Consider the following 15758-nt stretch of genomic DNA (forward strand, 5'->3'; position numbering starts at 1 on the left):
GCTCATACAATGGAATGGAATTCTGAGGAGAGAGAAATAAATTCTTTTCTTTTGGAACTCCTTTTCCTTTGGATTTGTTCCCGGTTCTTGTGTGAACCATGGTTCAACTTCCACATCCTCTCTTTGACCCTAACTTCCTCTCAGATCCCTTTTCCAAGAATCCTCTCCCACTCCATGTGATGAATCACCTGGCTTGCCTCAAGACAGAGAATAACAGACTCCAACCACCCCATCACTGCCCGTGGTTCCAGCTAGCCATATATGCAGCCCTACATGCCTTATTTGGGCGAGTGGATCTAAGACAGTAACAGGTTTCTAATTGTTTTAATATGTACGTCATTCAGCAGAATAAATTGGTCATACTTACTAGTATTAATTTATTAATTCATTTATTCACTAAATGTTAACTCTTAATAAAGCATTCTGTTAGACACAAGGAACTTAAAGGTAAATACATTATATTCTCTGCATAGTAGGACACTAAAAATTTGTAGGAGGTGCAAATGAGTAAGCATTACAAAATAATGTGGTAAATTATATGAGAGGTAGATAGGGTATAGTAGTGTAAGCCTTATAGGCTTTGAGATAAATTAACCAGAATTGGCAGCCTAACTTTCACACTTACTTGGAAGTATGCTCTCATGCAAGTCTGTTAGTCTTTTTGAGTTCCATGTTCCTCATCTGTAAAACTGGAATAAGAATATCTACCCATATTGCCATTATAAAGATTAAATGAAATGACACAGAACATGGCCAGAGAAAAAGAACCCAATATAACCCATATTGTATGCCATTAGAGAAGAAGAGTAATGATAATAAAGTATAATTTTTCTCAAAATTAAGCCCAAGTTGAGAAACCAAAAGAGAGTAATTTTTGACACTAAATTACACAAAAATTGAACTGATGTTGTTAGACTTTTGTGTTTGATCAAGTAAGACCTAAAATAACTACAATATTTGATGCAATTTGGCTGTGTCCCCACCCAAATATCATCTTGAATTGCAGCTCCCGTGATTCCCACATGTTGTGGGAGGGACCTGGTGGGAGATAATTGAATCATGGGGGCAGCTCCCTCATATTGTTCTTGTGGTGAATAGGTGTCAAGTGATCTGTTGGTCTTATAAGGGCTTTCCCCGTTTACTTGGCTTTTACCCTCTCTTGCTTGTCCCCAGGTAGGATGTACCTTTTGCCTTCCACCATGATTGTGAGGCCTTCCTAGCCACATGGGACTGTGAGTCCATTAAACCTCTTTTTCTTTATACATTACCCAGTCTCAGGTATGTCCTTATTAGCAGCATGAGACAGACTAACACAGTAAATTAGTACTGGTAGAGTGGGGCACTGCTGTAAGATACCCAAAAATGTGGAAGCAACTTTGGAACTGGGTAACAGGTAGAGGTTGAGACAGTTTGGAGGGTTCAGAAGAGAAGATAGAAACATGTGGGAACGTTTGAAACTTCCTAAAGACTTGGAGGGCTCAGAAGAAGACAGGAAAATGTCGGGAAGTTTAGAACTTTCTAGATACTTGTTGAATGGCTTTGACCAAAATGCTGATAATGATATGGACAATGAAATCCAGGCTGAGGTGGTCTCAGATGGAAATGAGGAACTTGTTGGGAACGGGAGAAATGGTGACTCTCACTATGTTTTAGCAAACAGACTGGTGGCATTTTACTCCTGCCCTAAAGACCTGTGGAACTTTGAACTTAAGGGAGATGATTTAGGGCATCTGGCAGAAGAAATGTCTAAGCAGCAAAGCATTCAAGAGGTGACTTGAGTGCTGTTAAAAAGCATTCCGTTTAAAAGGGAAACAGAGCATAAAAGTTTGGAAATTTTGCAGCCTAACAATGCAATAGAAAAGAAAAACCCATTTTCTGAGGAGAAATTCAAGCTGGCTGCAGAAATTTGCATAAGAAATGAGGAGCTAAATGTTAATCACCAAGACAATGGGGAAATGTCTCCAGGGCATATCAGAGGTCTTCTTCATGGCAGCCCTTCCCATCACAGGCCCAGAGGCCTAGGAGGAAAAAATTGTTTTGTGGGCAGGGCCTAGGGCCCACCTGCTGTGTGCAGCCTAGGGATTTGGTGTCCTGTGTCCCAACCACTCTAGCCATGACTACAAGGAGCCAAAGTACAGCTCAGGCTGTGGCTTCAGAGGGTGCAAGCTCCAAGCCTTGGCAGCTTCCATGTGGTGTTGAGCCTGTGGGTGCACAGAAGTTAAGAATTGAGGTTTGGGAACCTCCACCTAGATTTCAGAGGTTGTACAGAAATGCCTGAATGCCCAGGCAGAAGTTTGCTACAGGGGAAGAGCCCTCATGGAGAACCTCTGCTAGAGCAGTGCAGAAGAGAAATGTGGGATTGGAGAACCCACACAGTGTCCCCACTGGGGCACTGCCTAATGGATCTGTGAGAAGAGGGCCACCATCTTCCAGACCCCAGAATGTAGATCCATTGACAGCTTGCACTGTGCACCTGAAAAAGCTGCAAACACTCAATGCCAGCCCATGAAAGCAACCGAGAGGGATGCTGTACCCTGAAAAGCCATAGGGGGAGAGCTGCCCAAGACCATGGGAACCCACCTCTTGCAATACTGTGACCCGGATGTGAGACATGGAGTCAAAGGAGATCATTTTGGAGCTTTAAGATTTGACTGCCCTACTGGATTTCAGAATTGTGTGGGACCTTTAACCCTTCATTCTGGCCAATTTCTCCCATTTGAAATGGGTGTGTTTATCCAATGTCTGTACTCCCATTGTATCTAGGAAGTAACTAATATGCTTTTGATTTTACAAACTCATAGACAGGAGGGACTTGCCTTGTCTTAGATGGTACTTTGGACTGTGGACTTTTGAGTTAATGCTGAAGTAAATTAAGACTTGGGCAGACTGTTGGGAAGTCACGATTGGATTAGAGATGTGAGAACATGAGATTTGGGAGGGGCTAGGGTCAGAATGATATGGTTTGCCTGTGTCCCCAACCAAATCTCATTTTGAATTTTAGCTCCCATAACTCCCATGTGTTGTGAGAGGCAGCAGGTGGGAGATAATTGAATCATGGGGGCAGTTTCCCCCATACTGTTCTCAGGGTAGTGAATAAGTCTCATGAGGTCTGTTGGTTTTATAAGGGCTTTCCCCTTTCACTTGGCTTTTATTCTCTCTTGCCTGCCGCCATGTCAGAAGTGCCTTTCACCTTCTGCCATGATGGTGAGGCCTCCCAAGCCACGTGGAACTGTGAGTCCATTAAACCTATTTTTCTTTATAAATTACCCGGTCTCAGATGTGTCTTTATTAGCAGCTTGAGAACAGAATAACACAATATTAATAACTAAGAAGTACGTTTGTGTGTGACTACATGTATGTGTTGGCAGGGAGAGGGGATATTTGTAAGGACTCATATTTTTAAATTATTTAAAATTATTTTCTCAGATGCCAACACAACTGCTGAAGAGGATGCTACATGAGAGAAACATGGATTTGTATGTGGAAAAGCCTTCTAAGGATAAAGTCTACCACATACTGACTTATTTTTGGAGGTAACAAGAGTAATGAGATCTCAATAGTGTTCTTCTCACCAGAAGGTCAGTGTCTTAAACTTGAAGTGGAAAAGAGATGAGGTGAGATTACTGTGCTGAATTTGAAATATGTGCCCTAATCCCAAGGTTAATTTGTTGTCGCTGTTATGTTTGTTTCAGAAATAATTACAAGGTAATTGCCCTCTGATTTCTGTTACCCACAGAACCTCAGCTCTCACCTTACCCCCAGCTTTAATGAGACTTCTTGTTGGTCAGTTCCAATAAGAATAACCCTAACCCTAAGTCACCTGGACTGCTCTGAGATCCACCTTAGAGTGAGTCGGGGATGCAGTCAATACAATGGTAGAAAGTGGCCCTGGCAAGAAAAGACTTTAAAACACGTAGAACAAATCAGCCCAGAGGCTCTGCCGGCACTGCTACCCTCAACAAGTGGCAATGTGGTTACCTTTAAGAATCCCATGTTTGGTTCCAACTTCTTTCCCTTTATAAGGGATTAATCAAGACATGGCTTCCAGCACTTTTATTGGTATTAACATGTGGAGTTGGGAAGTCAGGCTGGAGGACCTTACTGCCATTAGAAATGGGCTCCAGCCTTCTAGGAATACCTCTGTCTTTCGCCTACCTAAAGGATCAGCACTGGAGGAAACTTTCTTAATTTGTAATCACTCCCAGTGTATTTGAACTCCCTGGGTATAAACCCCAGCTTTACCATTGCTTGACTGTGGCAAAGTTAATTAACGTCTTTGAGCCTCATTTTCTGAAACATGAGCTATATGGAGTCATTAGAGTTCACTGAGTTTACTCATGTAAGATTCTGAACCTTAGTGCCTGGTACAGAAACGCTCAGTCAAGTTGGCTATCAATATTGATATCATGGCTACTAAAATATTATAAAACCCTTTAAGCTTTTCTAATCCATGTGCTCACTGCTAATAACCTTATCCTGACCAAGTGCAAATCTAAATTGATGGTGATACTCATCTCTTTCCCACCCATTCCCAATTCTAACTTCTGACTTCTGCTACCTGGACTATTCTTCCCACAACCATTTTCACCTCTCTCCTTGTATCTGTTACATAACACCCGGCTCCAATTTCACAATCGGAACGTAAGTTGGTCTCGTGCGTCAGGTCATCCTCAGCTACCTTGAATAATACCTTTATGCTATGTATTAGAAATGGGCTCCAGCCTTCTAGGAATGCCTCTGTCTTTCGCCTACCTAAGCGATTAGCATTGGAGGAAACTCTTAATTTGTAATCACTCCCAGTGCATTTGAACTCCCTGGGTATAAACCCCTTTGCTTGACTGTGGCAAAGTTAATTAACCTCTTTGAGCCTCACTTTTTTAAACATGAGCTCTATGGAATCAGCTCCAGGGTTTCTTAGCTTTTTCATTCCAGGAGCTCCTTTGACAGTGTGGCAAAGACTGTGAAGCAATTCTGAGAATATTTTAAATGTGTAAAAAAACCCGGGAATTTTAAAAGAAATAAATTATATTGGATTACTATTGTGTATATTAAAATAAGTGTATGACATAGTACTATATGTGTTTCACACATTACATTTTTAAAAATCTAACAGGGATTTAATAAATATAATTTTGAAGTTGTGATGAATGTAAATAATATTTTGAGATCTCTACAACTACTGTAACAGAATATAAAATATATGATAGCTATTGATTTTACAGGTACTGCACATGCAATTCTGGTTTGTTGCCTACATTCAAATTTAAAAGGCATGCTAAATTTCAGTTGGAGGCTAGTGAAAACAAAGACGGATTTTTTTTTCATCCATGGTTACAAACGACTGAATTCCAGCCACAGATTTCTTGGGAGATTCATTGACTCAACATTAAGATTTCCTGGTCTAGCCCAGTACCTGCCAGAGGCTCCTGCAGTGGTGTGTCTGATAAACTCACTGTAGATGTCTGCATGAACAGTCTGTCCCTGTGCCTTAGAGTTCCTCTCTTTGGGGTTATTGTAACATCTCTTCACTATAGATAGAAGTTTCCATGTTTCAATGCTCAGATCAACCCCCACTTCCTTAGGAAGCCTTACCAGACCATGGTTTCTACCATGTTCTCTTGCCTCCAATGTTTCTGCCCTACCTCAGAAGATTGCTAGTGGAGTCACGTGTGTGAGAGATTTACTACTGTATTAGTGACTGCTCAAGTGTTTGCCCTGCCTCACTAGTACATTTGATAAATCTAAACAGTAGACGTCAGTTGAGTTTTCTTTATCATTTCAGCAAAATCACTTTGCATTTTACCAAGCTTATAAGTGATCTCATTTGATTCTAGTAACAAGACTCTGGGGGTAGGTGGAGCAATACTATTATCTTGCTCTTACATATGGGAAAAAGACAAGTGGCTTTCAAAAGGAAGGAGCTAGTAATGGACAATATGGGAATGGAATTCCCTTCCCTGCTTCTGACTTTGCATCTGCATCCCCTCCAACAGCACAGACTTGGGCAATAATGGGGGGTTAGTGAATGTCTGTGGTTGATTCTTTTAAGACTTCTCTTCATCATGAACCTCATGAATTGCAGTTGAAGAGATCAGTGTATGTGGGAAGAGGAAAAGTTGTTCAAGAAATCACTAATCTCAAATAGGAGTCTTCAAAATAAATTAATCTTTGGAGTTCTCTCATTGTCCATGCAACTCTAGTTCTGAAAATGTTGCAGAGCTGAGTCTGGGTGTCCAGTTAAGGACTGCCAAAAATAAAAAGGCGAAGCATGGTACCATTGACAAAGAATCTGAGAACTGTTTCATACAGCATTCTCATGTTAAAGAGGAAGAAACAGAACTCAAGCAAAGGCAATGTAAATTGACAAGTGGCCAGTGGCAGAGCAGGACAGGACCCAAGTCTTCAGAGACCCAATGAAATTTTCAGTTTGCTTATTTGAGCAACTAGATTACCTTTACAAATCTTGTTCATTTTGAAAGAGATAATCAACAGGGATATTCATGGGTGCCTACTATATGCAAAGACTTTCCCAGACATGCTTGGAAATTAAAAAAAGATGTCTCAGATTTGCTCCTTATTATGTTCCCTCTATAAAAATATCCACGTTATATATTTTAAATCTAAGGTTTGATAAGGCTACATGCAAGTGCTTATGTCTCTATTTCTGCATATGTAGAAAAACATGCATACTTGATCATATGAATAATCAGAAATGTCTACATCACACGTATATACACAGAGATCACTACATTTACATATAAAGTGTTACATATTTATGAATATATTTATGTGCATGCATACATTTGAGTGAGCCTTGCTGTGCCTTTATGTAGAAAGGTAATCAGAGCTGTGCATGCATAATGCATGACATGCATGTAATACACAAATCAAATATACACATATGTATACAGAGATGCACATGTTCAGATGCATACATATATACAGAGAGATATATATATGCATATGTATAAATAGCTAGAGCAATAAATGCATTCATTTCAATATATATTTATATGTTAAATACACAGACATGTGAACATGCATATATACATGCTATACTTAGACAATATGTGTGCATAAATCTACATAGACATATAAATGAATTACTTGAAAATTCAGTACTGATTCACTTGTTTTTTCTTCCTTGTAGCCTTGACATCCTTCATACCACACCACTTTATCAGTAAACCCTCCAGGATGGAACTATTTATTGAAATGCCAGTACACACCCTCATGCTTTAAACTACATGCCCTGTTCAGTGCTGTCTGTTCTGGAATGAAAGGCCAATATCCAAATGTTCAGAAAGACCCAGGAGATGGGACAAGGAGGACGAAGCTGGGGCTGGAAGGCGACTCTGGGAATATAGACAGGAAACTCATCCCTACCCCCAGGGAACTCACCATCTAGAGGGTTCAAGCAGATGCGAGGCAGCACAGTGTAAAGAGTGCTGTGATGGGGTGAGGCAGCTCAAACTCAGATGTCAGGCTCAGGGAAGGGTGCCCTCAAGCTATAAAGGATGAGTAGGAGTTAGCCAAGAAAGACAACAGGAAGGGCATCTCAAACAAAAGGAACAGCATGTGCACAAACATAGAGACCGTGAGAGATTGAGGCAATATGGGGGAAAACAAACCACATTTTATGTCTGGAGGAAGGAAGCTGAGGTGAAGGGGGGACCTGCTATGAGACAGGATGGGAGAGAAGACAAGGGCCAGATGGGTAACATTCTAAAGTACTAAACAGAGGACTGCATTTTCTGTTAAAATCAGAGAGAAACCATTGCAGTGCTTCTGTGAGCTGAGAGGTCTCGATCTGTAATTCTAAAACACCATGACTAGGGAATAGTACACTTTGTTTTCTTCCATTTCTCATTAGGTGTCAATTATAATTTAAATTAATTAGAGCAGAATTGTATTATACGTCTTTGAACTTAGATATATGTGCTACTCAAACCAAAAGAAATGCATTATTGAAGTTCTAGCTTCTTTACAAGAAATGAATGTACACAACTCTCCAATATTCTACATGCATGGCACAGCGGCATAGTGAAAAGATCTTTTGTAATAAAATGATTTCTTTAAGGGGCACAATCAATGTCCCTTCCATATTCAAACACCTTTGCAAGTGTGACATTAGGGAACCTCCCAACTACAAATGGAATCTATTTCGCTGTGCTTGAATCTACACCTTGTGTTGGCCAATAGAATGAGATAGACATAACACGGTGGCAAGTCCAAACCCAGGGCTGTCTGCCTAAGTTCTTGTGCATGGACCCCTGCCATTCCCGAAGAACAAACCCAGGTTGGCATGTGGGAGGCTGAGAGCCTCAGGGAGGCGCAGGGAGGAGTCATCCAAGCAGAAATCGTCCAGGACAACCCCGACCCCAGCCAACCCAGCAGCTGGCCAAAGACACGGGAATGAGCTGAGTCCCAATCAATGGAGCCTGGTCCAAATCAGCAGAACTTCCCGCCTCCCCTGTAGACTAGTGAGCAAAACCAAATATTGAGTGTTAATTGCCACTGAGGGTTTGTGGTTGTTTGCCATGCATTACTATCGTGGCACAAGATAATAGACACAAGCTTGGGATCCAAATGACTGATTTTTTTTTTAATTTATTTATTATTATTATACTTTAAGTTGTAGGGTACATGTGCATAACGTGCAGGTTTGTTACATATGTATACTTGTGCCATGTTGGTGTGCTGCACCCATCAACTCATCATTTACATCAGGTATAACTCCCAATGCAATCCCTCCCCCCTCCCCCCTCCCCATGATAGGCCCCTGTGTGTGATGTTCCCCTTCCTGAGTCCAAGTGATCTCATTGTTCAGTTCCCACCTATGAGTGAGAACATGCGGTGTTTGGTTTTCTGTTCTTGTGATAGTTTGCTAAGAATGATGGTTTCCAGCTGCATCCATGTCCCTACAAAGGACGCAAACTCATCCTTTTTGATGGCTGCATAGTATTCCTCACCTTCTGAGCTACGTGTCCTTGTAAAAGTGATTTTGTCTTTCTGAGCCTTGGCTTTATTATCTATAAAATGGTGATAATCATACCCACCAGCAGGAGTTTTGTGAGGATTAGGGTGATGTGTAAAATCCTGTTAGTGGCCAGGCGTGGTGGCTCACGCCTGTAATCCCAGCACTTTGGGAGGCTGAGGTGGGCAGATCACAAGGTCAGGAGATCGAGACCATCCTGGCGAACACGGTGAAACCCCGTCTCTACTAAAAATACAAAAAAAAATTAGCTGGGCGTGGTGGCGGCGCCTGTAGTCCCAGCTACTTAGGAGGCTGAGGCAGGAGAATGATGTGAACCTGGGAGGTGGAGCTTGCAGTAAGCCGAGATTGCGCCACTGCACTCCAGCCTGGGTGACAGAGCAAGACTCCATCTCAAAAAAAAAAAAAAAAATCCTGTTAGTAAGATCTCAGTAACTGGAAGCTTTAATTATCATTTATGCTGCACTGGTTGGGAGTCATCCTATGGTTCTGCCAGTATAGACCTTTCAAAGGTGTGCTCTCTATTAAGGCCAGCAAACCAGCACTATGACGTGAAAGTGCCTTAGGGATCTGAATACCTCTTTAAGCCAGAATTCTACAACTAACAGCTAATTTAAAGCAGGCTTCTAAGGACAACAGAAGTCTCCAAAATCATAATGACTGCATGGCTGGGAGCTAACTGTCCCATATGAATGGTAAGACCTTTCTCTCTGAGTCTGGGCCTAACCACCATTCTGCATGCCTAGGGACCTCCCCGGTAGAGCACCAGCAATGGTTAGCAACTGGAGAGCCACACTCAGACCACCCAGAAGTCTCAGCTGATGCACTTGGCTGCCTAATTAGGACATGAACCAACGGGAGCATGACGATCCTGCAGCCTGGGCTTGCGGATTGCCCCGACTTTGGCTCTCTGGGCCACTCCACGGGGGAGGAAATGCCTTTGATCTACAAAGCCCATGTCCACTTTGATCCTAGTCACCTTTGAGGTCACTCTTTTAGCAGCTGGCCCTTCCCACCATGGCAGTCACCTGTGCCCTGAAAAAGACTTGTATAATATTTCCAGATGGAGAGAATCTGGGAGAGAAAGAGAGATGCTAGCTGTTTCTGTGGTGTAGCCAAAAACATGGTTTGAAAGACAGCTCAGATGCTCCAAGCATTTTTTTTTTTAATGCTTTAGAATCCTGTTAGCAATGGGAAAGGAAGAATTTAAATTCACTGATATCCTACTAGGCACTGGGCATTGGTACGTATGTTAGGGAAACAAACCTGGAGTCGAAGCTGAACCCCAATACTTGCTGGCTAACATCCGTGAGACAATCCTTCTGCTCTTCAAATCTCAGTTTTGTCATGTAGGAAATAATCATTTTTAATAATAATAATACAGGTAAAGCACCTGGCATTTACCTACTACTAAACATACTTCTCATAAAACTGCGTACTTTAAATATCATTTGCCATTTTCGAGTGCAAGAGATACTCAGGGGCCCAGGATAAGGAAGAGTTGAAGGTGAGATACGAACCTGGAACTTCTAGTCTCTGAGTTCCCTGCAGAGTCTGTACATGATATTGTGTATTGTAAGCTAAGCACTCATATCCATAGATTGCTTGGTTCTCCTGGACTCTTCCTCTGTTTGGCTCCTACATTAGTTCATTCTCACGCTGCTAGGAAGAAAAACCATAGAACAGGTAATTTATAAAGGAAAGAAGTTTAATTGACTCACAGTTCCACATGGCTGGGAAGGCCTCAGGAAACTTACAATCGTATCAGAAGGCACCTCTTCACGGGACTTCAGGAGGGAGAATGAGTACCAGCAGCAAAAATGCCAGATGCATGTAAAACCATCAGATCTTGTGAGAACTCACTCACTATCAGGAGAACAATATGGCAGAAACTTCCCCTGTGATTCAGTTATCTCCCACCAGGTCCCTCCCAGGACCCACGAGGATTATGGTGATTACAACTCAAGATGAGATTTGGGTGGGGACACAGCCAAACCATATCAGCTCCATTGATGAGGTCAATTTGTGAAAGTGACAATGGCAAAAAACAAACTCCCGAAAATAAACGTAGTATGTATGCTGCATTTTAGTTATTCCCTATTAAATTCAACTATAAGCTTTTTTTTTTTTTTTTGGTGGAAGTTAATGTTCCAAATAATTCATTTTTCATTTTTCAGCTTTTACAATTCTAGCTTTTCCAAGTTTGGGTGGAAATCTTCCTAAAAGGAAGATTTATACACTACAACTTTTTTCCTAAAGAGAGATTATTGACTACAAGTTTAAACTTTTCTTGATGATGTGGTGACATTATTATGACTATCTATTAAACTGTTACGACCATCAGTTCAAAAGTTCTGCAGTGAGATGATTCTGACTCTGCCCACTCTCCCCACATTCACCCATCAGGTTTGCGGCTCCTTGCCAGTGTTTGCCTCTGCAGCCTTTGTCTGCTTCTATCTGCTACAGTCATGATTCTCAACATCAGTGTGATTATAATGAAACAAGGAGTCTGTTAGCAATGCAGATATCAGGGCCGCACCCGAGAGAAGCTGTGGGTCTGGGGTGAGGCTCAGAACCTCCCAGTTTTAACAAGCTCCCCAAGGATGTGTTGCTGCAGGTGGTCTGAAGATCACACTATGAGAAGTACGATGCTATGGGCTGAAAACCAAGTTATTCCATCATTTATCTATTGGACAAATATTTTGCAGGCTAGCTATTAGGTTTGGGACATGCAGAGATGAAATGCACTGACCTCTCTATCCTGGAAGGTTCACAATCTACTGAGCTCACAGCCCTAAAACAAACAAGCATAGTGCTGGGCCAAAGGCAATAACAAGTTTACATTTGAAAGAGTGCTTAACCCATCAAGGCTGGCTTCCCTGTGGTCTAGGCTAGAACTGAACAAGAACCCATCCCACTTATCATTGTAGACTGAGGAGAAGGTGGAAAATTATTCAGAAAGTGATCAGGAGCAAGTGAAAGGTTTTCATCAGGACAATGGAATGACTAAAGTTCAGATTTAGAAAAATGAAGTGTCTGTGACCTCCTCATGTCCCTTCACCTGTCTGTGTCCCTGAACACTGAGGTCCTTAATAGAACAGAGCCACTTACTTAGAGGATCTCTTACCCAGGCAGAGGACAGTCGGGACCATGAGCTTATGGATCTACCCGGGTCAACCACAATAACCTTAAGAGCTACCAAAGCAGAGCCCTATCCTATTACTACTTGGTAGTTATGGTTTTAAACTTGTCGTAATGTATATACACTATTATATAATATCATATGTGTATTAATGTGTGTGTATGATTTCTAATGCAACCCCTTTGCCAATCCTATGAGTTGAGGATTAGCAGGCTTATTCTAACATATAAGGAAGCAAAGATCCAGAAAGGAGAAAACTCTCTCTAATCACACAGGTAGTAGGTGGCAGAGGCCAAATTCTAGCCCACGCTGTCTGTGCTCCTTTGTGCCTGTCTCTCAGAACCAAATCACCCACTGCTGTGGAGCAAAAGAGCAGATACGAAGATTTCTGAGGAATGGCATCCTGAAAACGAATGCAAAACCTCGCTTCCTTTACCCCAAGTGGAAGGTGATGGCCGTGTTCCTTAGGATGGGCATCTAGAGACGTGAGCGTTTCCAAAGTGGCTCTCTCGCTCTGCTTGTCCTCAGGAAGATGGGGAATGGAGCCATGCTACTCAATGCAATGTTATCCTTCATTCCCAGGCCAGCTCCCATTGTCACATGGAGTGGAGGTCACCATGATCCACAATTTCATTTGAATGACATTATCCGCAAAGGAGTTCCTGGTAGAGTCTAACACCCCAGATCAGGCAAGCAGCAGACAGAGCCAGCGTGTCCAGCATCTGCCCAGCCACAAGACTAAAGCTACTTACCCCTGGATCTGTCCTCCCATAGCCTTTCAGGCAGGACAGAGGTTTCCAGACAGGCGCTTTCCAGAAACCTAAGGTGCTCTCAGTCTTCACTGCTGGTTTCTTTCTCCACTCCATCCCCTGTGATTAAGTTTGCTGGCATTAAGTTCCACCCTTCCCGGAGAACTTCTGGGGCTGCTGAATCGCCTGGACACTGACCCATGTGCCTCCAGCTGTCACCCAACTGCCCTTTACCCACCAACTACTTGCTCTTCTGCTTTCTCTTCCTGTAACTGTGAATACTCTTGCTAAATCATTCACAATTATTATTATTGAACAACACCTATGTGCAAGTTATTTAAATACATTATCATTTAATTTAAATCTCAATGCTCTCTGAAGAAAAGCATAATTATGCTCATCGTAGAGATGAGAAAACTGAGGCAAAATGATTAAGTGGCTTACTCAAGATCACACAGGTGGCCTGTAGTATATGTGGGATTCGAATGAAAGGTTGTAAGCTAGTGCTCACCATACCACTGCCCTCTTTGGCTCTTTTGCTAAAATATATGGATTTTCACTTCTTGCGCTCCCATGTACTGATCTTGCAGTTTCAATCCAGTCTTTGGACTCATATCCTTAGATGTCTGTCCCTAGAATAATAATCACCACCCCAATATTTCTGGGGCACCTATAGAGACTTTAACAAAAAGCAAACAGACATTTTTCTGAATCCAGAAGCATGTGAACCCTTTTGTAGTGTGTGTTCCACCAGAAATCATTTGTGTAAGACCTTTCATAAGATGAAAATATAGCAACAATAGAAAGGATGTAGAAATGTCAGGTTACGTTTTTGAAGTTTAAATGTTTATTAATACCATTTGGAAACTAGCTGTTAAATACAACCATGAAGGAAGAAAAAAATTCCCCTTGTCTTTCTGCCCTTCAAAGTCCCTCTGTATCACAGCTGTGAAATTTCAAGGGCGGTTGGGGAGGGAGTTGTGTAGAGAAGACATTTCAAAGATGGAATCTCCTGCAGGAATGAGGCAGCGTAGTCCCAGGGGGGTTACAGGGAGGCTTTTTTCCTAATTGAATCCTCCTGTTTTTCATGTTCAGCCTCCCAGTACTGCTTTCGGACCCTCCCTCCCCACTCCCACCCCCAAGAATGTCTAAAACCTCTACAGCACTTGATAAAATACATATTATATTAGGTGGCGTTTTTCCAGTGTTAAATACACTCACAATTTATAATTAAGAAATCTTTAAAAGCAGCTTTGAAAAAGACAAGCCTAGCTCAGACATAGTTAAGCAAAGTGGATGTCCCTTGGGGATGATTTTAAGCTAGATCACTAGATAGCCTCTGGTTATAAATCACTCAAAATCAGTCTACCACCCCCACGTTTGTTATTGTCTAAAGAACCCTTTACTTACAGAACGTAGCTTGGGTTTACTTATGCTCTCTTTTAAAATTTGAACACCCCAGGAACTCTGAGGAGGCCTCTATTCAATGACACTCCCGTGCAAACTTATTCAATCCTTGTGCTTCCTTTCTCACACCTAACTCCAAGCAATCACTTCGAACAACAGGGTTTGATGACAAAGGAGGTGAGCAGGAGGGAGGGAGTGAAGAGGATCTAAGATGTCAGAAAGAGAACAAAGTTTCCTGAGAGGAACAGGGTCCAAAGAGTCCGGAGTTGACAGGGGGTAGGTCTTTCTCAGTGTCAGAAGGCAGTCCTTTTGCCATTGCTCTCAGCTGGAATCTCCACTCTGTCACCTTCCCAGGAACTTTGCTCAAACATTGCACTGGGTCCTTCTGGCGGGCTTTTGTGTTCTCCTCTGGTTACCATACACTGTCCCCTTCCTCCTTCTAGTCACACTTCTCAAGGTTTCCATATTCTCTGGGGACACTTCTTCACCACACATTCACTCAACAGGGCATGGTAATTCCATCTTCATCCTTACTACTTCATTCCACTTATTCTTTCTCATTTTGACTTCCTTACTGGGTCATCCATTGCCTTTCCGTCCCCCTGGCCATTCTCTTTACCCTTTTTTCTTCTTTGACCACAGCCTCTCCTGGTGCCCTCCACCTCTAGATCTGCTCCCTCTCAGTCTCTTGTGCACATTTATTCAGCCTTCTCCTCCTTCAGACCATCTTTTAGTTGCCCATTTTCTTCTGGTCATTTTATTTTTTGATTTTTCATTGATACATACTATTTGTACATGTTTGGGGGTGCTCGTGGTATTTTGATACCTGTATACCATGTGTAATAGCCAAACCAGGATAATTAAGATATACATCACCTCAAACATGTATTATTTCTTTGTGTTGGGAACATCAGAAACCTTCTCTTCTAACTATTTTGAAATATACAATAAATCATTGTGAACTATAATTTTCCTTCTACACTATTAAATACTAGAACTTTCTCCTTCTATCTAACAGTATTTTTGTAAACTTGTTCATTGTGATTATTACAAGAAGGACAGGCCACCTCCCATACCCAGTCCACTGGAATGCCTCATACACTGTGTCTGAGCTCCACCCTGCATCCTCTTCAGTATCCCCTGCCACCCCTCAGCCAGAGCTGCCGGCATCTCTCATCTATTCTATTGCAATGACCACCTAAACTATCCTTCTCTTTCATTTTATTTATTTATTTATGAGATGGAGTCTCAATCTGCTGCCCGGGCTGGAGTACAATGGCATGATCTTGGCTCACTGAAACCTCTGTCTCCCAGGTTCAAGAAATTCTCCTGCCTCAGCCTCCTTGAGTAGATGGGATTACAGGCACATGCCACTATGCCCAGTTAATTTTTGTAGTTTTACTACAGATGGGTTTTTACCATGATGGCCAGGCTGGTCTCAAACTCTTGACCTCAAGTGATCTGT

This window comes from Macaca mulatta, chromosome 13, assembly GCF_049350105.2.
Source record: "Macaca mulatta isolate MMU2019108-1 chromosome 13, T2T-MMU8v2.0, whole genome shotgun sequence".
NCBI lineage: Eukaryota > Metazoa > Chordata > Mammalia > Primates > Cercopithecidae > Macaca > Macaca mulatta.